Source organism: Lissotriton helveticus, chromosome 1_1 (genome assembly GCF_964261635.1).
Source record: "Lissotriton helveticus chromosome 1_1, aLisHel1.1, whole genome shotgun sequence".
NCBI classification, from domain to species: domain Eukaryota; kingdom Metazoa; phylum Chordata; class Amphibia; order Caudata; family Salamandridae; genus Lissotriton; species Lissotriton helveticus.
This window is the reverse complement of record NC_136057.1, coordinates 1,675,031,183-1,675,055,670: the sequence shown is the minus strand read 5'-3', so window position 1 is coordinate 1,675,055,670 and position 24,488 is coordinate 1,675,031,183. Positions and strand designations below refer to the sequence as shown.

General features: G+C 47.2%; 1 protein-coding gene across 2 annotated transcripts in view; it reads right to left on the bottom strand.

Moving 5' to 3' along the window:
- Positions 1 to 24,488, bottom strand: part of B4GALNT1 (beta-1,4-N-acetyl-galactosaminyltransferase 1) — a 702,884-nt gene that overhangs the window by 584,613 nt on the left and 93,783 nt on the right. For both annotated transcript variants that reach the window (XM_078688946.1, XM_078688955.1), the window contains exon 2: positions 12,103 to 12,284. The gene's annotated coding sequence lies outside the window, so the exon portion shown is untranslated. The remainder of the gene's footprint in view (positions 1 to 12,102; positions 12,285 to 24,488) is intronic.

Sequence of the window (24,488 nt, the reverse complement as noted above, 5' to 3'; positions counted from 1 at the left end):
TGAAAACCATTTAATGGCGGTCAGACCTCCATGAAAAGGCTGTCGGAAAGGGACAACGTAATCCCTACGGTGGTGCCTCCGCAGGCACCGCCTCCATGCTTGGGATGACAGCCAACCGCCACCCCGACGGGACCCTAGATCTTGTCGGAGGCAGCAGTCTTTCCTACCAACCTTTGCGGTCCGACCGCCTGCATCCTAATGTGGCAGTCAGAAAGAAGGCCTGTCTGTCGATGGGACCGCTACCATGGTAATCAGGCCTCAAGTGCCGTACCCAGCATTGGCAAACACCAGCAAAAATTAAGCACTGCTTTATTTCATATCTCTCTCTTAGTGCCATATCTAATTCTGACTATGACAGACCCAGTATGTGGAGCACAATTTACCTCAACCTTTCCATAACCAAACCTGAGTGTGACCCCAAAATCCTCTGTAAAGTGCTCTAAGCTATTTTCGATTCTGGCATCTTGTTTCCTCCAGAGTTTTGCTTGGCATTCTGGGACTTGTAGTTCTATTTATGAGATCAAATCAGGTCACAAGTTTTAGTATGCAAAAAATCTAGATTGGATAAGATACTCACATATAGACCTAGAAAAAGCTGAGCCTTTAAGTGCACTGCTCTTCTGTAATTTGTAAAAAAAAAAAAACTGGTAGAAGCATCCTAGGACACCAGCAGTGTACGCAGACCAAATGTTAGACAAATATCAGAAACGTTGGTCTTTAAAAAGACAAGCAATACCATCGATAGGATGCAGTATTCATCATGGTAGCTTCTGGCCTCACAATAGTTTTCTATCATTCCAGATTTTTATCAGCGGGGTGCCGTAAGCAGCTGTGGTCAAAGAGCTTTAAAGCGTGCTGATGTTTCATCAGAGCAAACAGATGCAAACAAAATGTATAATTTACAAGTTGTGCGGATTCAAAGTAGCCGGAGATAGGCAAGTTAAAGTGCTGCAAATTATTTATTTCCAGTTCACTCATGGGCAGTCTTTAGCAACACGGGGCCCCTCCCAGCGGTATAGTCCTGAGCCCAGGCATTTGGATGTAATGCTGCTGAACGCCAGAGAGGGGCAGGGCAGGGCTCGAGTCGGGGTACCAAGTGGGAGGACGGCGTCCCCCCACTTATTTTACTGGGGGGACGCTGTCCCCCCTGCCAAACAGCTGGACTTCTCTCTTTGGCATCTCTGGGATGAGATCGAGCCCTGCATGTGTAAGAAAATCCTCACTGACGCATGATGTGTAAGTTTAAAGCCAAGCCCGTCTGCCACTCCCAGAGCTGGCTTCCCTGATGCAATCGCATCTAAGGGGAGAGCGAGGGGAGGCAATGATGTATTTATTTATTTATAAAAAATGTTATAGCGCACAAATACCTTCCGGTGTCTCGGCGCTAGAGTTTACAGATTGCAAGGGGTTCCTATTGGAAGTTTACTGATTAAATGATCTCGATGGTGCAATGTCACAGTCAAGCAGCACCTTGTGATCGAAAAAGGGAAAACATAAAACTGCAAATACTTTATATTTGAAATGCAGGGGGGGCGGAGGGAGGTGCACCATTGCACCCTTAAAACCCCTCCCCCCTTGTCACGGCTTCTGACTCCTACCCCGAGTTCCCCATAGCGAGTTTCCATTGGCTTTTGGTGTTTTTGGCTCAGCACATACAAGAATCACGAGTGTGTGCTAATGGCTCCCTGTGACTCAAAATGCAGCCCAGAACCTGGCTCTGTAGTCCAGAGAGGCACAACATGGGGTGGTGATGGAGGGAGCATCTGAACCAATCAAACACTCACACCCAGTCAAGAGATCTGGGTTTAATCCATCACCGTTCTTTATCCCACTCTGCCACCCCAGTTCAGACATGGCCATATGCAAATCAGTCTGATCCTGTGCCTCATGGGAACAGTCCAGCCCAGTCCAGAGAGGCACACCAGGTGCATCCTCCTTTATCGAGCAACAGTACTTCCAGGCCACTGGACCGCCTGTGGTTGGAAGTGGTGGCAGCAGCAGATTATAGTGTCAGGGCTGACCTTTTGACCTGTCCCTTGCCAAGTGCAGTTGCCTACTGGCCTCTCCTAGGTTTGTAAATTAGCCTACTAGTGAGTCTCCTGTAAGCGGGTCCTTCGATCCATCCATGTGGGTCATGAATGACACAGGCGTGTGTAGTTCATGTTTGTGCGGTGAAAAGTGCAGTCAGTGCATGGGAGTGTGCTACTTCTAACTGACCCAGGAATCCATTTTTTATTCCCTGCACTGGAAAGAATCAACAGCAATGTAAATTGCAAGGTGTCCCCTAAACGTTCCTGAAGTCCTCTGGAGTGGGCAGGATCTATGGTGTGGAGGGAAAGGTTCCTTTCAAGTCCAAGGAAAACCTCTGTCCTTTCCTGCTCCAATGTCCCTGGAAGTCGTCGCTCAACAGGTTGAATGGCAGCGTAGTGCCCTTGTTTTGGGCGTCCTCTCATAGGAAACTCCACCTCCCTCTTGGCACCGTGAAACAAAGAGTGTGTTGGACCAGACTTGGAAGAATATAAAAAAAGAACTGCCTGAAACTGCCCCAGAAGATGGACCTGTAGAAAACAGAAGCTCTGTCTGCAGAATGTGTGTATGTATAGCACACAAACTACCAGTTATTGTGCCAAGCTTCCTCATCAACCAGGATGCAGGGTCACACACCATTGGAAACCGGGAAACTTGGTCAGGAAGAGGAATCTGGAAGTTCTGCACCCTGCCAGGAACAGTTGCTCTGAAGAAGGAACTGATTGACAGCTTAGCTTTGCAAGATATACTGCTACATGAAGAAATGACCTAGAAAAGGACTACTAGGAGCTGAGGCAAGAGGAACAGATTGCAGTCCACTGTGACCCTCTGACCCAGAAAAGGATCTGCACTTCCAGGCTCTCTGGTGAGGCTTTCTGACCCGAGGGGCCCTGTGGCATGTTTAGAAGCAGAAATGCCTGTGATGGCTTGGCACTCACAGAAATCGCAATTACTTCCCGCCATTTCCCAATAAGGAGATGATGTACCTATGATTGACTGGCGCCAGGAGACTCGTAATGGCATAGCAGTTGATCTTATGAGTAGAATCCAAAGTTGACCTCCGTTGGATCGCTGATGTGATCCAGGAAAGTTCACATTGAGTTTGGTATCGAAGAAGAACCTCAAGAGAAGAATCACAAAATCCCAAGTGGCTCCAATAGAGAGCAGCCTTCTCCTCTCCCATATGTGCACAGCCTTGCCTCATCAGCCAAACAGGGTCAGAGTCTGTAGCATCACTTTGGGCTGGAGCCAAGTCAGCATGACTATTTCTTGTAGCCCGAGCAGAACTGCACGCCTACATGTGCCTCAAGCACCAGCCCTCAGATGGTTAAAGTGGGCCACCCCACTACAGGCTAAAAGCCTACGGTACAGTGCAAGGAAGTGGCATTGAATGGTGCTCAATTTGGTGAGGCAGAACCCCAGAAAGGATCTGGCTGTTACAATTTTAGCTCTTTAACCCTTGTCTGCACTGGCACTTCTGAAAATGTTCCCAGATACGCCAAGAGAGCAGTCCTGCCGAGTACCACGCATCAGGCGTTCGACCAACACATTTCAGTGCGGTGGTCCACATCACCGCACTGAAATGCAAAGTCACACAAAAATGGGATAGTGCCTCCTTGGCTGTCAAGCAGTAGTGGCTCTGATAATGCTGACTAAACTAAAGGAATGGTAGCGCGTCGTGTCATGCGTGCTGCTCCCAGCAGGCTTGGGGGCTGACTGAGGTAGTAGCTGTAACTCACTTGGCGGCTACAACTTTTTATTAAAAGGATAAGATTCCTCGCCGCAGTGCTGCATTTATTGGGACTAACGTCACAAGGTAGTGCCCAATAGGCACGCGCTGCAGGATGTTACGTCCTGCTGCCGCTTGCTGCAGTTAAATTTGTGGGAGGACGGCAAATCATGGAAGTGCTGGGCTTCTCAGCGGTAAATTGAAATGAATTGACTCCGCAACATCGGTACCCAACACCACAGACCCCAGCAGCTGCTGGGGCCCACTCTGTGAAGCTCAGCTGTTCCTCCTGCTGAGTCTGATGGGCGGGTGGCTGGCGCACATTTGCAGAGGGAGTGATGGGTCAGTACTCCCAGGAAGCGGGTGGCCGGCTTGTAAACCAGAATTGGTATGACTCACAAGTAAGTGTCAGCGAGACAGTGCCAGACTTACTTCGCATTGAAATTTGCTTGTAAATTATGGGCTTAGCGTGATCATCTGCCTGCTGGTCAGTGTAGTTTTTCCCTTGTCACTGAGCACACTGACACTGGGGGTTTGATGCTGCAGTTATTCTTTTATATTTCGCCAACAGATCTCAAGTTGGGTTAAAGGGTAGTGCTTGGTTAAAACCACCCTTCCCCATGGTCCGTGGCACTCCTCGGGGCTCAACCATATCCCAACTATTTAGTACCTACACAGAGCTGTAGTGCTTGATGACCAGGACTGTCAGGGACGAGGCCTAACTCTACAAAACCTTTGAGGACACTCATCCTATGTAACAATCTCTGCCTACGTGACTGCCACGAAAACTAAGAGGGCTGAAGAAAAAAGTTCTAAAACGAGCTTCTAAAATTAGGATTTTTGTCTCTGACATGTTCTGTTTACGCTTGGATTTTTTGCTTAGATAGTTCTGGTCTCCACTCTTCCTTCTTTCCAATTTTATTTGGACAATAAGCTTAATTTCAAAGAGTTCATCTCTCAAAGTTTATGTAATCTTGTCATCACAAGCTGCGTATTGCTTCACTGGATAAAACCTCCTCTGTACTGTGCCATTTTCCACCCAGACCCTGGTTATTTACACACTGAGCAGTGGGACGTGTGCATTTCTACCGAGACAACATGTATAATTGGACAACAAAGTTGAGCTGATCAGAGTTCCAGAATGACATGCGTCATTGCTCTGTTCTGAAAGCATTAAGTATTAGGTGCAATCCCTGCCCACACCTGTACTACATTTTGGAATTCTTAAACTGTTACATCTGAAGTGCAGCATATTTTTCCCGCTTTTTTATGAATTATTTAAATACTCAAACGCTTGTTTTGTCCAAATTCAATGCCCAGGTACGGGCTAACTACCGCCTCTAACTTGCATCTGAGCGTGTCCCTTTCACCACAAAGTAAACGGCCTCCTGCTCATTCCCACCTATAATGTTTTGAATTTTATTTCTACTAGCCGGATGTACTGTTTAAAAATGGAAATATTGGTATTTTGCAACCTAAAATGCTTTTTTAATAAAGTTAAAAATATCAAGTTGTGAAGGATCTAAAACAGATCTAACCTGTCACTGGAAACAGCCACAAAACCTCTGTAGTTTGCCTGCCAGCCAGCCCTATGTTTCTCAGTTTTTCCACCCCAGGCTATCAGGGGTTACAAGAATCCAAGCTTCCCCGCCACAGCCACACTCTTTACTTCCCTCTCCATGCCATACATGTTCTGCAGTGAGTTCAGGGGTTCTGCTAGCTCAGACTGATTACAGCACTGTCATAATTTCAATAACTCTGGTCTTTCTTTTGTGTCTGATGGTAGTGCTTAGAAGCAGGCACTCTAGGTCATATGCATTGTCCATGCTGCTCAGTCTTTCCACCAGGGAGGTTGAATGCTTCTTTCCCACTCAACATGCCGCTTGCCACCACATTACTTCCCAAGTGCCCTTCCATTTTTGGTGCTTTGTAGCACTTTTAAGATCTTCTTACAGCTCAAATGGGTGTAATTTCTGACATTTATTATTCATAGCTTGATTTTGCTCATGAGAAAATGTCACTCATAATCACTCAAATGTCACTCATGATTACACTGGAATAATGGAAATGTCACACATAGCAATCTGAAACCTTGGCAGCTATGAGAGACAGATAATGATACATTCAAATTAGGCACCCCTTAGCCTCCATGCCTTCTCCAGGAAAAGAGAGTTTGAGTTCAATGTAGCATTTGCAGTATCCACTTGTACTGGACTTAAATGCCAGGAAGTTCCGGATTATTTAACTTGCATTCTTAAGCTATTCTCTGCACCTCACATTTAATGAGGTTCGTTTACTAACGCTAAGCATGCTGGGAAACAGTAGGCAAAAGGAGCCAAGTCTGCCAGCGCCGCTTTGTTAGAATGCTAAGCAGGGCACAAGTCGTAAAAAAAGGGGGGACACTGTCACCGGAAGTGACATCACGACAGGACGTGAAGGCACGAAAGGTGCCGAGCTCCTCGTCCTAGAGACGCCAAAGAGTGAAGTCCAGCTGTTTGGCAGGGGGATGGCGTCCCCCTGGTAAAATAAGTGGGGGGACGCCGTCCACCCTCGTGGTACCCCGACTCGAGCTCTGATGCTAAGGATGGCTTATCACAGCAGGCCCGGCACGTCCATTCTGAAAGCACTGCTGAAGCCCCGTGACGTAGCAGGCATTGGAAAGCCATTCGAAAAGCACTTCCGCAGACTATATAGAAACCCGTGACGCAGCAGGCATTGGAAAACTATTCTAGGAGCACTCCCACAAAAGGCCCAGCAAGGTGTGAAAAAAAGGACATTTTCACAGGCTCCTGGTCGTGACATAAGCCTGGCATGGACCCTCTGAATTGTGTTTGGTGTTACTAAGGGTTGTTATAACAAAATCTGATCGTCGACAATGCTGAAAGCATTCCATGCGGGGCTTGTAACTGATGTGACACAGCCAGTTTCATACTCCATGGCTGTGTGTGTGTTTTTAAAGGCTATATAGAAAGGATTGGAGACATAGGGTTCTGATAAATGAAAAGTCCAAAAGAACAAGCGTTTAAAGCATGTAAACTGCGATAAAGATGAGCAAAAGTGGATTCTATGTATTATAACGTTTTGGTTTTGTACATGGGGCAGGGCTTTAAGTCGGATGAAAAAACTGGGGGTCTCTCAAAGGGGCGTGGCCGATGTAATTAAGGGCGTGGCTGAAAAACACGCAAGCTCAAAATCTTTGCTCAGCACGGTGTGCCACCCGACTTGTATTTTGCTGTTTCTGTCATTGCATCCAGATATATGATACAACAAGTAACATCACACCTACAAGTCAGTACTATTGGCTTTGTCAATGGTTAGTTGCATAAGATAAATAAGCAGCAACTATGGCTTGTATATAATATTGAAAACACTTCCACTTAAAGCCCTGGTGACATCACGACAATGTTGCTGCTCTTGACTTAAAAAAAGAAAGGGAAATCCGGAGAGAAAACGACACTCTTTAAGGGATTTCCCTTCCCCTAGAACGCTCACCTGGCACTGACGTCATGCCGTAACTTCTCCAGTTGTGAGAAGTGAGCAGTGTGAGCAGCGCACATGGATGTCACTGCAGTCCGGTAAAAAAAAACAGACCGCCAGTGCCAGGCCACAAAACCGAGCCCGACAGAGACCCGTTTCGAGGCCCCTTTAAAAACAAGCATTTACAATGCAATGGTCTTGGCATTATTAAAGGCAGAGCTATTGGCATTGTTCATGACTTTTTTTTAAAACATTTTTTTATCTTAAATAAATGGCATTGTCATTTACATTGCCAATAGCTTAATCGTTAAATAAATGGCATTGTCATTTACAATGCCAATAGGTTAATCGCTCGCAAATGCATGACCTATTGCATTTACACCCACACAGAGCCACACAGAGCCACACACACAAAGCCAAGCACACAAAGCCACGCACACAAAGCCACGCACAGAGCCACCCACACAGAGCCCCAAACACACACACATCCACACCCACACAGAGCACCACACACACACTTACTAAAAAGCACAAAGTCTTCATACAAATAAAAATGTAATCATGGTACATCAGCTATAAAATAGGTTTCTTTACTTCAGTGTGTTGATTCATGCATTTTTGAAAATTCCTACAACCTACTGCCACTGTTCTGACAAGGGCAGGGCCAAATAAATGACACTATTATGAAATCATGTGATATTGTTTAGCAAGGTATTCCCAACCTGAACCCCGTATTTTTTTTAAAAGTAAATTACACTTTAAAAACTAACTTCTTGCTTATTTTATGTAAAAAAAATTATATCAAAATATAGCAGTTTTGATGAGATTTGCGCCTCATTAAACTCACTTAACAATGGCAGAGGTATTTATTTAAGTCCTGCGGAGTGTGACGTTGCCGCCAAAGTACCACCGAGTGAAAATCCCGGACAGTAGAAGCAGAAAATATAAGAACTGAAAGTTGTCCTGCAGTGAGCACTGCCACTAAAGTACTAAAAATAAACCAAGCTATGGCCATGCCTCGAATGACAAATTAAAATATGGGACCAGGGCGACTTGCGGGATTGTCTTTCAGATGTGTAAACCATATGTATATGAAAACTTATTTTTTTCAGGAAAACGTAGCCTAAAAGCTGAAATAAATCGAGAGCCATCCACTTAAAAAAAAAAAATGATGTGACAAGTGGCATTTCGCAGCAAAAATCTAAATCCGAAACCATTGATCATGGGCAAGCACTGTTGATAGCTGGCACTTGCTTTGTGCTGCTACATTACATTACTTTATGTCATCTGACGTCACTGGCACCTAAAAGTCACAGAGTGACCGGGTATTAGGGTGGAGTGAACATTATTTCTGTGAAGTGCACTGAGGATGTGCTAGTTCGGTTCACACTTTCATACGAGGGGGAGGGGCGAGCCACTCCGGCCCTGCATGAGGCAGGCACCAGGCATGCTGCTGTGGCTCCAGATGGCGTCTGCCTCCGCAGCTCACCTGACACACTGGGTGGGGGTCAAACAGAAGCCATGCCTCTTCACCGTAGGATCTTCCATCTGATCTCCACTAGGAGCTAGAGGAATGTATGTTGACAAGAGTGTATTCAGTAGATGTCAATCTAAACCATTGTTAGTCATGCAGATACGATGCCCATGATCGCAACCCCTTTCAGAGGCCGCTCCATCACTACTCAACCAGAGTACAAAGTGTGGACGGAGCTATTCCAAACCACGGAAATGCTTGTAGTAAGGGGCAAGACCCAACGGAAGTATATCCGGTACACAAAACGCAGCAACCACATATATCCACAAACTCCGCGATGGCTCTTGATTTCATAAAGTTGACATGTTCGATAATATTACATGTGTCCAATAAAGTAAGCTGTGTCCTTTACACGCCCTGAGTCTGGCAAAACTCATAATATCCCTGTGCCTTAAAAAAACACAACCTGGCCTTGTAATGCAACTGGTGCTTATGTAAAGCGGTCCAATACCGTCAGATCAAGTTTGCGGTGTATTAAACTGCAACAAGAACAATACATCAGGGACACACAGCCCCCAAGATTTTTTTAAACGAGGCAAGCCACTAAAAATGGTAGAATAAACGTAGGAGCGCGCTTTCCTGATTGAGTAGCCTGCACCAAAGCTCCCAACTCCACGCGTGCAGGCAGGCGCACAGTGTGATTCCAGATTCCATTCCAGAAGTTTTTATGTACAGCATTAACGATCAAAAACTGAACACACATTTAATTATTTCTTTGTAGGCAGCGCATAGTTTGGCGGACTCAGGCAAGTTCATACAGGGGCGGAGGAGGGGGCGTGATGTCCACAAGTAGCCTCACACAAAGAAAGAGGTGCCATGTGTGAAGAAATCGGTGGGGGTCTGATGAGCACAGCCTCTGGGGGGAAAAAGGAAGGCTCACTTTGGTAGAGTGCCGGAGTAGCCTCATGCACGAAAAGAGGTGCCCTGTGTAATGAAATCGGTGGGGGTCAGATGAGCACTGCCTTGCTGAGGAAAAGGAATGGTCTCGAGGGCAGAGCGCTGTTAAAACAAGAGCATAACTGCACTGCCATTAACCCCTAAAACGACCACGATTTACAGAAAAATGAATGTTACTTCGCCACAGTACGGTACACCGCTTACAGCATCACCCGATTTGCCCTGAAACACATTTTACTGCCGGAAGAGAGAGGAAGAGGATAGGAAGGGAGAAGAAGACAGGAAAGCAACAGCTCATCTTCACTGCAAAAAACAAATGGCGGCCGCAAGCTTCCGAACATTTTCGGATTCGGGGGCGTGCTTTGGCTTTGAGTGAAGGATGACGTCACAGGGCGAAAGAACGCCAAAAACACGCCCCCGAATCCGAAAGAGACGGGGCTTGTTTGGAGTGATGCCACTCTCCACCAATGGCTGGCCTCCATTTAGGAAGCCAGCCAATGGAGAAGAGAGGCGGGTTCAAGCCCCGTCTCAAAAACATTAAATCTCCGACCAAAGACTGCGCAAGCGCAGCCTTTAGGTCCGAGACCTAAAAACTGCCAGTGCTCAGCACCGGTGAGACCTGGCCTACTACATGGGGGTAACACAGGGCTCTGCAGCCTCTGCAGGGCAGGTGGGCTGGTGGAGGGGCTTCCATTCAGCTAAAAGTCTAAGAATATTTGTGAGCTATTGGAGAATCTAGGGTCCTTATCACATTCTGCGTGGGGGGCATAATTTTGCGTACGCCGCTGTACATACATGTTTACCTACATTTGGTATGGTTCCAAGGCACAGGTAGAGAAAGTTATTAGCCAAGGAGCACGCAACGTGGACAAAGAAGTTGGGATTCCAACTCAGGTTCCTTACTTTCATCATTGAATATTGGATACCAGACTAGGACACAACTCCTAAAAAAAGAAGTGGGGGAACTAACCAAGTTAGGCAGTATGCAAGTAACATCATGGTGCATGGCTTCGTACGTGACATCACAACCCATGACTTCACGGGAAGAGACATCGGATCTTAACACCTCAGACATAAACCTAGCAGTTCAATTGTGAGTATATTTGAGTGTGGTACAAGATTAAACAAGTGAGATTTTATGGCGGTGTTGTGCCAAAAATGGGATGCAACCCAAACACAAAATCTGGGCCGCAACTTATACCCTTAATTTTTTTAAACTCTGCCACAAAGAAATTGGTAGCAAGGATAATTGTTGCAGTAAATCTGTTCTGCTTAATTGTTTGCAAAGTCTGCATTGTAAAATAATGTATGGGGTAGGGCATCTGCTGCAGAGATATTTGTGTGCCCCGAAAATCTCAGGGAATAATAACGGTAAAATAACTCTGGAGGTTAACACACTTGCTGGAGAGATGTGTGCTTTATCTGGTCCCATTTTTAAATCAAAGTTGCATAGAGAATTAATACGTCTCCTGCAAAGCACACCATGTAACATGCAGATGACAGATTTTTATTTTATGCAGCTAGTTAAGTGGGTACTGCTTTTAACACAAAAGTCATTTTGTTACTTGACGTTCATAAATTGTAACCCTTCTAATATAGCATATTGAACTATGGAGGACACGTGACTCCTACACCTTGTAACCCTCACTGTCTTAAGTAACACATCCTGTACATTGATTTACACACTTGTGCTTTATTGTCAGTGTATAATGTTTGTGTTATGTCAAGGGCATAGCGCTATAAAAGAAATAAAAACAAAATAGTGCTATTTAAACATTTTTTGTGTAAATCTTGGGTCAGACCAACACATCTTTAATGTTTTCAGTGCATGCATACCTCCTATATAAAGGGACTGAACAAAGTCAAAAGCATGCCTCTCTTAAGTACCTGTGAAGTGATAAACTGTCTGTCTTTGTTTCTTCTCCATTGCATTTAGGTTTGAAGCTCCCATTAGCTCCCAGCCAAGATACCTGAACAAAAGGAGGCCTGATGGCCCCTTAACCTCGGCCTTTGTTTTGGGACAACTGGAACTTAAAAGTACAAAAGCCCCCTCGTCAGCACGTTGCTGCTCAGAACAAAGCAGACAATGTGCAGGCGCTGCTGAAAGTGTCCCGATGTCTGAAACCTACACCTGGGCGAATTCTGCATATCTTAGTGGGGCCCAACTTGGACGCTGACTACCCGCGTGTACCCCCGATTGAGCCCTGTACTAGACCATATCTCATTGGTAGAAATGTATTGTCCTCACATGTTACAACCATCTATAACCTGAGATGGTTCTATACGGTGCAGCCGAGCTGTCAGGTCTGAACATTTAATGGGGCACTGTGCATTTAAAAACCATGGTGATTGGGCAGAAAGATAAGCAGGTACTTGCGGTTTCCAAAGACCAGTATACTTTTTCCTGTGCCACAACAGAGAAACGAATGTTGATTACCTTTGAAAGAAGGACGTTGGATTTATCAGGCATTGCCCCCTGGTTCTGCACTAGTTCTTGGACATGGCGACTGTGGACAGGGTGTCTTCACTGTCTCACCCTTGGGCCATCGGTGGTGGGCACATGGAGGCGCATGGTTCACACAGATTGTTCTTCTCGTGTTACACACAACTCTGCACGTCCTGCGGATACAAATAAAGGAAGATTGTGAGACACCCCATCTGGTCAAAGACTTTGTTCTACTAAATCAGAGCCTTTCAGGGTTGGTCCAAAAGGGCCAGATTTCCAACATACCAACTAGCTATTGAACTAACGGTGTCCAACGTATGTCCACTGATTATTAATACACAAATAAATTCTATTTTGATGATTTATATACACATTTATCTTAAGTGGGAGTTCTGAAAATCTGCCATGGATGTGACCCTGCAAGGGAAATCTTCAATACCCCATGGTACCAGCTGGAATTTAGAAGAACTCTTAGAAGTTTAGAAGCTCTATTAGGAAGGCAGTGTCTTCAAGTTACGTAGATGTGGCAGTAAAAGTAGTAAATGTGTACTTACCCATATACTTGCCTTAACTTAAAACAGAATATTTTTGTAGAACACCAACCCCATCTCTAATCCCTTCTCTATCCATAGCCCTGTTTACTTCCTTTAACCGCATGATGGTCTGGGCTCATCAACCCACCGAATCGCAGACCCTATTTGTGTGTTCAGAAAGACCTGCAGCTATGCAAATGATCTCCACTGAAAAGTACTGCAGGTAAAAAAGCTTCATTAAAATTCACTATGGATGTCCTTAAACCAAACAATTTTTTTCTATTCAGTCAGATATATTGGTAAGAAAAAAGCTATATCCTTTTTAGCTCAAATTAATCATTATTTGTCCTCATTGTAGGTTTTGTTTCTTTTTAACAATTTGCTCATAACTGCTTCTTTTTTCAATATTCAAAATGGCTGCCAAACATTCATCTGGTTTGCAGCTGCAAAATCATTTCTCTGAGCTCCTGAATTGCAGCCTCACTCCTGAAACAGTGTGCATATGTGAATTGTTACATAATTGCCTTTTTCAAAAGTAGAACTCTCCACTTGATGAATACAATCATGTTTCTTCTCTCAACAACTGCCATTAATGTACACCCCTGGCAGTGGGCAGGCGCCAAACAAGATGGCCGCCGAAGCTTAGGGCTCCCAAGCCCATCGAACCATCCCCTAATTTCTAGAAAATCATACAACACACGTTCCCCCTCCCCAAAGTGAAAAACTGTGAACCCAAGGTCCCTGGGGTTGCTGTTGTGAAGATCTCTTGAAGGGAAGTCCGGCCCAAGGAGAAAGAAGAAGTGCTGCCTAGGTGGCAGGTGAGTCCACTCATTTTGGAAAAGGGGGGTGGTGATGGACAGAGTTTCTGAATGATGCAGAATACTCTTACCAAGTCAAGAGATCATGGTTTTAATCCATCACCGTTTTTTAGCTCAATGCACCATCACAGCTCAGAACCTGGCTATATGCAAATTAGTCTGTTCCTGTCCCAGTGCATGATGGGAATAGGGCAAACCAAACTACCAAGCCAATTCTTATGCTGGTAAGGAAACAAGCTTCCGGGGACCGGTTTCTGGCATCACAGCCTTCTTCGGCCCGGCTTGCTTGAATCCTGATGGTGCAATGAGCAAGGGACTCACGTCTGAGCATACCCTCCCACACATAGTGTGGATAAACCGATTTTGGAAAAGGGGGGTGCTGATGGACAGAGTTTCTGAATGATGCAGAATACTCTTACCAAGTCAAGAGATCATGGTTTTAATCCATCACCGTTTTTTAGCTTAATGCACCATCCCAGCTCAGAACCTGGCTATATGCAAATTAGCCTGTTCCTGTCCCAGTGCATGCTGGGAATAGGGCAAACCAAACTACCAAGCCAATTGTTATGCTGGTAAGGAAACAAGCTTCCGGGGACCGGTTTCTGGCATCTGCTCATTGCACCATCAGGATTCAAGCAAGCCGGGCCGAAGAAGGCTGTGATGCCAGAAACCGGTCCCCGGAAGCTTGTTTCCTTCCCAGTATAAAAATTGGCTTGGTAGTTTGGTTTGCCCTGTTCCCAGCATGCACTGGGACAGGAACAGACTAATTTGCATATAGCCAGGTTCTGAGCTGGGATGCTGCATTGACCTAAAAAACGGTGATGGATTAAAACCATGATCTCTTGACTTGGTAAGAGTATTCTGCATCATTCAGAAACTCTGTCCATCACCACCCCCCTTTTCCAAAATCGGTTTATCCACACTATGTGTGGGAGGGTATGCTCAGACGTGAGTCCCTTGCTCATTGCACCATCAGGATTCAAGCAGGCCGGGCCGAAGAAGGCGGTGATGCCAGAAACCGGTCCCCGGAAGCTTGTTTCCTTCCCAGTATAAGAATTGGCTTGGTAGTTTGGTTTGCCCTGTTCCCAGCATGCACTGGGACAGGAACAGACTAATTTGCATATAGCCAGGTTCTGAGCTGGGATGGTGCATTGAGCTAAAAAACGGTGATGGATTAAAACCATGATCTCTTGACTTGGTAAGAGTATTCTGCATCATTCAGAAACTCTGTCCATCACCACCCCCCTTTTCCAAAATCGGTTTATCCACACTATGAGTGGGAGGGTATGCTCAGACGTGAGTCCCTTGCTCATTGCACCATCAGGATTCAAGCAAGCCGGGCCGAAGAAGACTGTGATGCCAGAAACCGGTCCCCGGAAGCTTGTTTCCTTCCCAGTATAAGAATTGGCTTGGTAGTTTAGTTTGCCCTGTTCCCAGCATGCACTGGGACAGGAACAGACTAATTTGCATATAGCCAGGTTCTGAGCTGGGATGGTGCATTGAGCTAAAAAACGGTGATGGATTAAAACCATGATCTCTTGACTTGGTAAGAGTATTCTGCATCATTCAGAAACTCTCTCCATCACCACCCCCCTTTTCCAAAATCGGTTTATCCACACTATGTGTGGGAGGGTATGCTCAGACGTGAGCCCCTTGCTCATTGCACCATCAGGATTCAAGCAAGCCGGGCCGAAGAAGGCTGTGATGCCAGAAACCGGTCCCCGGAAGCTTGTTTTCTTCCCAGTATAAGAATTGGCTTGGTAGTTTAGTTTGCCCTGTTCCCAGCATGCACTGGGACAGGAACAGACTAATTTGCATATAGCCAGGTTCTGAGCTGGGATGGTGCATTGAGCTAAAAAACGGTGATGGATTAAAACCATGATCTCTTGACTTGGTAAGAGTATTCTGCATCATTCAGAAACTCTGTCCATCACCACCCCCCTTTTCCAAAATCGGTTTATCCACACTATGTGTGGGAGGGTATGCTCAGACGTGAGTCCCTTGCTCATTGCACCATCAGGATTCAAGCAAGCCGGGCCGAAGAAGGCTGTGATGACAGAAACCGGTCCCCGGAAGCTTGTTTCCTTCCCAGTATAAGAATTGGCTTGGTAGTTTGGTTTGCCCGGTTACCATCATGCACTGGGTCAGGAACAGACTAATTTGCATATAGCCAGGTTCTGAGCTGGGATGGTGCATTGAGCTAAAAAACAGTGATGGATTAAAACCATGATCTCTTGACTTGGCAAGAGTATTCTGCATCATTCAGAAACTCTGTCCATCACCACCCCCTTTTCCAAAATCGGTTTATCCACACTATGTGTGGGAGGGTATGCTCAGACGTGAGCCCCTTGCTCATTGCACCATCAGGATTCAAGCAAGCCGGGCCAAGAAGGCTGTGATGCCAGAAACCGGTCCCCGGAAGCTTGTTTCCTTCCCAGTATAAGAATTGGCTTGGTAGTTTAGTTTGCCCTGTTCCCAGCATGCACTGGGACAGGAACAGACTAATTTGCATATAGCCAGGTTCTGAGCTGGGATGGTGCATTGAGCTAAAAAACGGTGATGGATTAAAACCATGATCTCTTGACTTGGTAAGAGTATTCTGCATCATTCAGAAACTCTGTCCATCACCACCCCCCTTTTCCAAAATCGGTTTATCCACACTATGTGTGGGAGGGTATGCTCAGACGTGAGTCCCTTGCTCATTGCACCATCAGGGTTCAAGCAAGCCGGGCCGAAGAAGGCTGTGATGCCAGAAACCGGTCCCCGGAAGCTTGTTTCCTTCCCAGTATAAGAATTGGTTTGGTAGTTTGGTTTGCCCTGTTCCCAGCATGCACTGGGACAGGAACAGACTAATTTGCATATAGCCAGGTTCTGAGCTGGGATGGTGCATTGAGCTAAAAAACGGTGATGTATTAAAACCATGATCTCTTGACTTGGTAAGAGTATTCTGCATCATTCAGAAACTCTGTCCATCACCACCCCCTTTTCCAAAATCGGTTTATCCACACTATGTGTGGGAGGGTATGCTCAGACGTGAGCCCCTTGCTCATTGCACCATCAGGATTCAAGCAAGCCGGGCCGAAGAAGGCTGTGATGCCAGAAACCGGTCCCCGGAAGCTTGTTTCCTTCCCAGTATAAGAATTGGCTTGGTAGTTTAGTTTGCCCTGTTCCCAGCATGCACTGGGACAGGAACAGACTAATTTGCATATAGCCAGGTTCTGAGCTGGGATGGTGCATTGAGCTAAAAAACGGTGATGGATTAAAACCATGATCTCTTGACTTGGTAAGAGTATTCTGCATCATTCAGAAACTCTGTCCATCACCACCCCCCTTTTCCAAAATCGGTTTATCCACACTATGTGTGGGAGGGTATGCTCAGACGTGAGTCCCTTGCTCATTGCACCATCAGGATTCAAGCAAGCCGGGCCGAAGAAGGCTGTGATGACAGAAACCGGTCCCCGGAAGCTTGTTTCCTTCCCAGTATAAGAATTGGCTTGGTAGTTTGGTTTGCCCGGTTACCATCATGCACTGGGTCAGGAACAGACTAATTTGCATATAGCCAGGTTCTGAGCTGGGATGGTGCATTGAGCTAAAAAACAGTGATGGATTAAAACCATGATCTCTTGACTTGGTAAGAGTATTCTGCATCATTCAGAAACTCTGTCCATCACCACCCCCTTTTCCAAAATCGGTTTATCCACACTATGTGTGGGAGGGTATGCTCAGACGTGAGCCCCTTGCTCATTGCACCATCAGGATTCAAGCAAGCCGGGCCAAGAAGGCTGTGATGCCAGAAACCGGTCCCCGGAAGCTTGTTTCCTTCCCAGTATAAGAATTGGCTTGGTAGTTTAGTTTGCCCTGTTCCCAGCATGCACTGGGACAGGAACAGACTAATTTGCATATAGCCAGGTTCTGAGCTGGGATGGTGCATTGAGCTAAAAAACGGTGATGGATTAAAACCATGATCTTTTGACTTGGTAAGAGTATTCTGCATCATTCAGAAACTCTGTCCATCACCACCCCCCTTTTCCAAAATCGGTTTATCCACACTATGTGTGGGAGGGTATGCTCAGACGTGAGTCCCTTGCTCATTGCACCATCAGGATTCAAGCAAGCCGGGCCGAAGAAGGCTGTGATGCCAGAAACCGGTCCCCGGAAGCTTGTTTCCTTCCCAGTATAAGAATTGGTTTGGTAGTTTGGTTTACCCTGTTCCCAGCATGCACTGGGACAGGAACAGACTAATTTGCATATAGCCAGGTTCTGAGCTGGGATGGTGCATTGAGCTAAAAAACGGTGATGTATTAAAACCATGATCTCTTGACTTGGTAAGAGTATTCTGCATCATTCAGAAACTCTGTCCATCACCACCCCCCTTTTCCAATATCGGTTTATCCACACTATGTGTGGGAGGGTATGCTCAGACGTGAGTCCCTTGCTCATTGCACCATCAGGATTCAAGCAAGCCGGGCCGAAGAAGGCTGTGATGCCAGAAACCGGTCCCCGGATGCTTGTTTCCTTCCCAGTATAAGAATTGGCTTGGTAGTTTAGTTTGCCCTGTTCCCAGCATGCACTGGGACAGGAACAGACTAATTTGCATATAGCCAGGTTCTGAGCTGGGATGGTGCATTGAGCTAAAGAACAGTGATGGATTAAAACCATGATCTCTTGACTTGGTAAGAGTATTCTGCATCATTCAGAAACTCTGTCCATCACCACCCCCCTTTTCCAAAATAGCTGAGTCCACTCATGCCATTGATAAGCTGTGGATGGCCTGAGCCAGCGCGCAGGAATCCTGCTGCCCATCCGAATAATGCACACATGGCCTGGCAATAGATGACACATATGCAGTAAGACACACATGGGATGCGACTGGGTTGCAGCCTACATGGCTCCCGGCTTCTGCTGATACTGACGGCCCGGCGCGGGAGAACACACAGGCGGGGAGACCCTTGGGGCATGTGGCAGTGGAGTACACCCCAAAGGAGAAGAAAAGTGAAGCAGAGGCTGGGGCACTGCCTAAATGGCCCAGACTCCTGCAAGTACTGGAAGCCCAACATAGAATGACACCTGGGTGGTGAGACCCTTGAGGCATGAAGCAGTAAAATTTGCCATGAGGTAAAAGTAAAGTAGAAAAGAGGCCGGGGCCCAGCCTACTCGGTCTCCGGGTACCAAGAGCACTAGCAGTCTGGTGGCTGCAGCAAAGAGGTTGCTGTCCATAAGAAGCAGCCCGGGGAGGCTCCCTGTAGGAGGCTGGCTTAGTATATGGTGCTCACTTATGTAAGTTTAGCACCCTGCACTAATCAAGATAACCCAGGGGGCGGAGCTTGTCTGGCTTCAGGATGGCCGCATCTAAGTAGAGATCCGGCAAGTCGACTACCGAAGCAACAGAATCCTGTCACCCACAGCGTAAAATATTATGCAGTAAGCAGGGTGCTGCCCAGCGAGCAACCCGGTGTAGAGAATCAGGTGTTGGAAGTCAGAGCGAACTCGCCGAAGTGAGAGAAATCGCTCCGTACATAAATATCCTCCGGAGGCCAAAATGGCAGGTGGGGAAAAGACCGCGGTGCAGTGCGAGCAAAGCAGTCCCACATAGGATCGAAGAGAGCCACAGTGAACGGAGAGGCGAGGCAAGGTCACTTACAGGTACATTGAAGCGGCATCCCTTCTGACGAGATTGAGCGGTGCTCGAGGACCCAGGGAGCTGAGGGGAACTTAGAGAGCCGAGTCCCAAGGTAAAAGTCTGGAGCGGTGAAGCCGGGGGGGGGGGGGGGGGAGTTGCAATGGGCACATACAAAACACGCTCCTGTTGGCTGTCGCATGTTGGACAGCCACTGACCCCATCAACATGACTGTTGGGCTAGGGACAGCGAAACACACTATCCTGGCTGAAGACGGCTGATTAGCCAGAAACTGGTCTCAGGATGCTTGTTTCCGGTCCAGGGAAGACATGGCTTGGCAGTTTGGGCTGGACTGTTCCCATGAAGCACAGGGTCAGACTGATTTGCATCTGGCCATGTCTGAACTGGGGTGGCGGAGTGAGCTAAGGAATGATGATGGATTAAACCCAGATCAGTTGACTGGGGGTGAGTGCTTGCATTGTTCAACACTCCGTCCATCATCCCCTTTGGTATTGCTTTGTTCGCCCTAAGTTGGCAGGGTATGCCCAGACGTGGGTCCCTTGCTCACTTTGCCACTGAATTCAAGTTAGCCTGGCTGGTGACGGCTGATTAGCCAGAAACCGGTCCCAGGATGCTTGTTTCCGGTCCAGGGAAGACATGGCTTGGCAGTTCGGGCTGGACTATTCCCATGAGGCAAAGGGTCAGACTGATTCGCATATGGCCATGTTTGAACTGGGGTGGTGGAGTGAGCTAAAGAATGATGATGGATTAAACCCAGATCAGTTGACTGGGGGTGAGTGCTTGCATTGTTCAACAGTCCGTCCATCATCCCCTTTCGTATTGCTGGAGTCTTATAATGCAGCAGGCTTCACATCCCATGTCTGAGGGGGTCCTCATATGGACAGATGGTGAAGCATGGATAAAGTTGACAAACATACAAGCAGATAAGGAGGGCTGATAAGTTATCGCTACATGGCGAAAAGAAGACTTAGAAGTGGAGCTAGTAAGGTTATATTGCCCTAATAATGATGACCCGCACTTCTTCTACAATCTTCAGAATCACCTGATGCAGAGAGGCAGTTTTCCACAGGTCTGGGGTGGGGGGTTGATTTTAATTGCATACTGGACCCTGGTTTGGATCGGTCACAAGGTCCTCCCCGGCGTCAGTCAGCATCTGCCAAAGCACTTCTAGATATTGCACGTAGCGCAGGCCTAGTGGATATATGGAGACAACAGCATCTGAATGAGGGTGGATACACGTATTACTCGTCGGTGTATGATACACATATGCGAATAGATTACTGGCTCATATCGCAAAGTCTTGTAAAACAGTTAATTGCAAGCCACTCCCACGCACTTATTCAGACCACTCCCTGGTAATTTTAGACTTCACATTGCATCTGCGTTGTATGGCTCCGTTCACATGGAGACCCCCCTCCCTACTCATTGCTTGACCCAATATTTAAAGCGGAGATGGCGCATGCAATAGAGGAATACTTTAGCATAAATGCTGGCACAGTGGACCACTTTAGCACAGTGTGGGAAGCTTTTAAAGTATATGCTAGGGGTATCACGATTACTAAGCACGCAGCAGTCCTGAAATCTATCCATAATAGGTTAATGCAACTAGAGATAGACATATCAGAGCTGGAAGCACAACATAAAAGAACAGGTGATACAGGAACCTTTGGAGACATTAAGTCCAAGTTCTCTGAGTATCAGGATTCTGCTAAGGATGAGATTAGGCACTTGGGGACGTGTGCCACAGCGAGCAGATATGGAGAGGGGGAACGTCCCAGCGCTGCATTAGCGGCACCTATGAGCTCTAATTGAGAAACCACTGTAATTGCAAGTATATTAGATGAGGACAAGGAGATCACTGACGTTGAACACATAGCGCACAGGTTTAAGCGATACTATGCTAATTTATACAGTGCACACATCAAATTTGATGAGGCCGCTATGGCGGAATATCTGGAATACCTACAGATGCATTGGCTCACCACAGAACACAGGCCTAACAGTAGCCTTTTACAAAGAGTTCCAAGATATTCTTATTCCACACTTAGTTACCCTATATGGAGAAATAACAGAAGGCAGGAATCATGCCCTCAACCTTACACGAAGCATTAATTGTCACTATTGAATTTCCACACTAAAATATATGCAAAAATCCTGGCCAACAGGCTTTCGCTCTTGCTACCAGAAGTGGTGAGTGCTAAACAGGCGGTATTTGTTTCGGGTCGAACATTAACATACAATTTAAGGACATTATTCTGCGCCATTCAATATATAGATCCAGAGGTAAAGGCCGCAGAGGTGTTCCTCGATTCCGAAAGCATTTGACTCTGTGGAGTGGGGTTTTCTAAAGGCCTTTCTACGCAAAATTGGGGTTGGGGGAAGTATACCTTAAGCCATGGGTACTCGCAACTTTCTCCCGGGGACCGAATTTGCAGTCTGGTTTGTGGCCGAGGGCCGCAACATGGAGGCGGGGTCAGTGGGGGAGGAGGGAGGGGCTAGAGCAAAAAAAACTTTAACCATGAGGTTGAACACAGGCCCCTGCAGCGGACGCCTTCGTCCACTGAGCCAACAGACCCGGCATACACACATCTATCTCTCTCTCTCTCTCTCTCTCTCTCTCTCTCTCTCTCTCTCTCTCTCTGTATCTCTCTCTCTCTGTATCTCTCTATCTCTCCCTCCCTCTCTCTCTCTGTCTCACTCCCTCTCTGTCTCCCTCTCTCTCTGTCTCCCTCTGTCCCTGTCTCTCTCTGTCTCCCTCCCTCTGTGTGTCTCCCTCTCCCTCACTACGTCTCCCCTGACTCCCTCCGTCTCCCTCTCTCTGTCTGCCTCTCTCTGTCTCCCTCTGTCTACCTCTCTCTTTCTCCCCCTCCCTCCCTCTGTCACCCTCTGTCTCCCTTTTCCTCCCTCTCCCTCTGTCTCCCTCTGCCTGTCTCCCTCTGTCTGTCTCCCTCTGTCTGTTTCCCTCTGTCTATCTCCCTCTGTCTGTCTCCCTCTGTCTGTCTCCCTCTCTCTGTCTCCCTCTCTCTATCTCCCTCCCTCTGTCTCCCTCTGTCTGTCTCCCTCTGTCTGTCTCCCTCTCTCTGTCTCCCTCTCTCTGTCTCCCTCTCTCTGTCTCACTCCCTCTATCTCCCTCCCTCTGTCTCCCTATGTCTGTCTCCCTCCCTCTGTCTGTCTCCCTCCCTCTGTCCGTCTCCCTCCCCCTGTCTGTCTCCCTCCCTGTGTCTGTCTCCCTCCCTCTGCCTGTCTCCATCTGTCTCCCTCTCCCTCCCTCTGTCTCTCCCTGACTTGCTCCCTCTGCCTCTGTACCTCCGATTCCCTCTCTCTCTGTCTCCCTCTGTCTCCCTCCCTCTGTCTCCCTCTCTCTCTGTCTCACTCTCTCCCTGTCTCCCTCTCTCTCCCTCTGTCTCCCTCCCTCTGTCTCCCTCCCTTTTTCTCCCTCCCTCTGTCTCCCTCTCCCTCACCCTGTCTCCCCCTGACTCACTCCGTCTCCCTCTCTCTCTGTCTGCCTCTCTCTGTCTCCCTCTATCTCCCTCCCCCTCCCTCTGTGACCCTGTGTCTCCCTTTCTCTCCCTCCCTCTCCTTCCCTCTGTTTCCCTATGTCTCCCTCTGTCTCCCTCCGTCTCCATCTCCCTCTCCGTCTCCCCGTCACTCTGCCTCTATCTGTCTGTTCCTGTCCCTGCCTCTATCTGTCTCTGTCTGTCCCTGTCTCTGTCTCCCTGTCTCTGTCTCCCTCTTTGTCTCTGCCTGTCTCGGTCTGTCTCTGTCTCTATCTCTCTTTGTCTCTATCTCTGTCTGTCTCTGCCTCTATCTGTCTCTGTCTATCTCTGTCTCAATCTGTCCCTGCCTCTATCTCTGTATGTCTCTCTCTGTATGTCTCTCTGTCTCTATCGCTGTCTGTCTCTACCTCTATCTGTTTCTGCCTCTATCTGTCTCTGTCTGTCCCTGTCTCTGACCCTATCTAGCTCTGTCTGCCCCTGTCTCTATGTGTCTCTGCCTCTATCTGTCTCTGTCTCTATATGTCTTTATCTGTCTCTATCTCCATCTGTCTCACCTCACCCGGCTCTCACTCCCTGCTACCCTCTGTCACCTCACCCAGCTCTCCCTCCCTGCTGCCCTCTGTCACCTCACCCGGCTCTCACTCCCTGCTACCCTCTGTCACCTCACCCAGCTCTCCCTTCTTGCTGCCCTCTCTCACCTCACATGGCTCTCACTCCCTGCTGCCCTCCCACCTCACCCAGGCTCTCACTCCCTGCTGCTCTCCAACCTCACCGGGCTCTCACTCCCTGCTGGCCTCCCACCTAACCCGCTAGGAAAAAACAGGGGTTATGCCCAAATTACCCTCCTATACATGAGCAAAATACATCAGAAGATGTGGATAAATAAGAAAAAGTACAGAGGGATCGATTCAATATTTATTTTCATAAAGGGATAGACAAAAAACCCTGATGTTTTCAAAATGATTTTTAGAAACAATTATATTCACTAATCACAATAACATATATACGTATCAAAAGACAAGGTGGGGTACAAAAAGAAATATCAACAAAAGACTATACAACAATGAAACACCCTAGTTTGCATTCATCTCTATATACAATACAATATACAATATATATATATACATCACATATACAATATCTACAAAACATATACAGAACATATATACCCTAAAACAAATATGACAATATCAGCGTGTGCACTCTTACATCAAAGTGCTACACTTCTAGGAAGTCCTAAGCAGCCCCAGAGGTATGTCACTCCTAACTGATTATTTATAAGGCGCTTATATTGGAGTATAAACCAAGTTAAACTTTAAAGTGGACTCTTTCATAGAATGTCGACGCTGTCGCGGTCGCGTTTCAGCCACTCGTTTCTATGGGCTTCGTCAGGACAAGGGCATACACTTATACAAAGGTGCAGGCGCACTCACAAGTTCCTAGTTGTACTGGGATAGGAAAATCTGGGTACTTAATCCAAGAGTACCTCAGGGGACAATCAACCCTTTCGTGCCCACATCGTAACTCCTTCGATTATTCAAGTGGTCGCTCCTAGCTTGAAAAGAATCCTGTGTCACTCTTCTCTTTCTAGAACAGGGAATCCAGGTTCTCTCTTAGGTCTTCTCCTCACACGGTTTTCAAGAAAGCCGCCATAGCATGCAGGGGAGCACCTCACACGGGCTCTCACTCTCTGCTGCCCTCTGACCTCACCCAGGCTCTCACTCCCTGCTGCCCTCCCACCTCCCGGGGCTCTCACTCCCTGCTGCCCTCCCACCTCACCGGGCTCTCACTCCCTGCTGCCCACCCACCTCACCCGGGCTCTCACTCCCTGCTGCCCTCACACCTCACCCGGGCTCTCACTCCCTGCTGCCCTCCCACCTCACCGGGCTC